The sequence below is a fragment of the Aplysia californica genome, unplaced genomic scaffold (assembly GCF_000002075.1).
Source record: "Aplysia californica isolate F4 #8 unplaced genomic scaffold, AplCal3.0 scaffold00155, whole genome shotgun sequence".
NCBI classification, from domain to species: Eukaryota; Metazoa; Mollusca; class Gastropoda; order Aplysiida; family Aplysiidae; genus Aplysia; species Aplysia californica.
The window spans coordinates 166,888-169,702 of NW_004797425.1; positions in this window are offsets into that span (position 1 = coordinate 166,888).

A 2,815-nucleotide genomic window follows, 5' to 3' on the forward strand; every position below is an offset into this window, starting at 1 on the left:
GATCGAGAGAGAGAGAGAGAGAGAGAGAGAGAGAGAGAGAGAGAGAGAGAGAGAGAGAGAGAGTGTGTGTTGATAGTATATTATTATACTTACAGAGGTTTTCAATGACAAGCAGAGTTAACCGATAATTTCTTCCAGTAAGATTATAATCATTAATTTATTTGATGTGTTGCTTGTACAAGTAGTTATGGTGAAATTTGAAATATTGAAAGTATCGTTTTTCTAGTTCAATTCAATGCACATTAGATAGAAATGACCAAAGTATGTGGAAGAAGCAGTTAGGCGCTTCACTGTCGCACGCAGTTTGATTCCCGAGTGGGGAGACAATTTGTATCAAGTATCTCGGTCTTTCTGCTTGGATGTATCCCTCTCAGCCCGGGTTGGTCCCGAAAGGCTGGGTCGGAAGCCTGCTTCCTTAATGATTTAAATTGTGTCGATAGAGACGTAACAGCACGAACGTTTGAAGAAAATAAGTAGTGGTTATCATCTTGAACGAATCAACTGTTGTAATGAGGAAAAGAAAAGAACCGATAACCTGCAGTCTATAACATCACCTTCATATATTGCATATGTCTTTGTAACTAAGCGATCATTTTTAAAGTTGAAACAGTTCTCTTCATCACTTTTTTTTCTTGTTTGCAATGTTCTGCTGACTGCTCCCAACAAGAAAGCATGACAATAACATTGGTGCCCGCTGTAGACAAGAATAAAGAGTCCATTAAGTTCACTGCAGAACAGGAATGTAGAAATACATAGCGCTCTTTTCTTTGAAGACACGGCTGCACCATTTATCCGCCGCCTTCACTTTCTTATAAACCTTTTGGGGGTTAATTATGCATGATATTAATGAATCACCTCTGATAAAAAATTTTAAAAAACATTCTGGATCAAACCGAGAATCCAACGAGCTTTTAAGAAAGCCAGATAAGCCTTAAAACGTTTGCTTTGTTTGTTGTTGTTTTTTCTGTGTGAATAAAGGCAGACAAAAATAATGCTGTACTGGTATCAATAACAATGAGGTTCTACAGCGGAGTGTCAAGAAATCTCCCACCCATTAAAACAGACGCTAGCAATCTTATGAAATAAACTGCTCGTTTCTGTCTTTCCTATGGATTTCTGGACGCCTATGAAATCGGCCAAGGAGCGTACAATAAAGCAAACTGACAGTTTATCCGTCTGTCTCATTTTCGAGGCTATAATGCTCTGACTCGTATTTTCTTTCTGATACCGAGAGCACACTGTGAATATAATATGTCCATTGATTGAGTCCGAGCCACCTTGGTTTGTCTCCATGAAGGAGCAAATGCAACCATTTTGGCACAATTCGACCGAATTCGACTCAATTCAACTGTGGCCTTCAAATCAAACGCGTTTATTTCTTAAGGTTGAGAGTTGAATTCGGTCGAATTGTGACAAAATTAATGGTAGTATTTTCTCCTTCCAGGAGGAAAATCTGTCTTGCCCCAATTAAATTCAACTGAATTCGATGGGCAGTGTAGACTGGATGTAACATTAATTCACATAATACGGCCTGCCAGTCCACGTATCAGTATTCACCTCTTGTTGTTTTTTTTAAATTATTATTATGGTTATACAACTCTTAGACAGTTGCGAATTCTAACATTAAAAATACCATTTTTCACTAATTCTCTTCCGCACCTCATGTTTAAGTTGAAATAATATAACGTCAACAAGTTTACATCCACCCTTGATAAACGCTAGAAGAGCGCCATAAATACCCTACCCGGCGTAAAGAGATGCATCTGTCCCCGAAGACCTTTCTCTCGCTCCGGTCAACTCGCATTCTCCCCACGTACAACCCGTTTTCACTCTTTCTTTCCACTCCTTCGATCCTCCTCAAAGAACCACCAGTGACCTCTATCCCCATCAAGCCCTCTCCAAACCTCACGCTCCATTACCTCCAAATAGAAGACGTCATCTTTTTCCCCTGACGTCACGCCTTCCTACGAGCAGGGGGCGGCAAGAGGTGCCCATCTGTCGCTCGCTCCAGGAGGGGTCCAGACGAAAATCGCCTTAATCTCTACACTTGTTTTCAAACGCTTGTCATAATTTCCTGTCTTCCGAGCGATTTCTCTCGCTAAGATACGGGTAATCGAAAAACTATGCGGGCATATTTGGGCTGCGGAGAGTCTATGGACCTCACCCAGACCGGCACAATAAGCCGGGCCAGGGGACGACGCCTCGAGGGAATGGAGGGACGGGATGAGACGAGGGCACTGCACTGGGGGCCGCTTTCCCTGGACACTTCCGAGACTTGGCAAACCCGGCAAGGAACGGATTGTGTCTCTATAACGACAAGGGAGCTTCGTTGGTGTTAACGATATGAGGTCATGGAGCTCCGTTGGTTGGCAACAGTTCAAATACACGTTTGGCTGGACAAGAATTGAATCCTAAAATTTTATGATTAGAATCGCAATGCATTTATTATCCTAATCGCACACTTTGAATGGCTAATATTGTAAAGTAATGCAAATTTTAATGTATCTTTTTTTCCTCTCGAGAATAGGTTGCAACAAACGAGAGATAAAAATCGCAAGTCTTTTTTGTGGAAAATTTTTTTTAGATTACAATAGAAAATTTAAAGGATCATGATTATGCACCCCCAATTTATTTTAAAGTTTACATATGATACTGTTTGACTATAACTGCAGCCGTAGCAAAGGAGATACAAATATATAAATAATAACAACAAATCCCGTCCTTTTTGCTGTTCAGAACTCGTGAATCTCTCTCCTGTTTATGATTATCCCCCCCCCCCCCCCCCTGAACTGCAACAGGGAACTGCTGCTTTTTC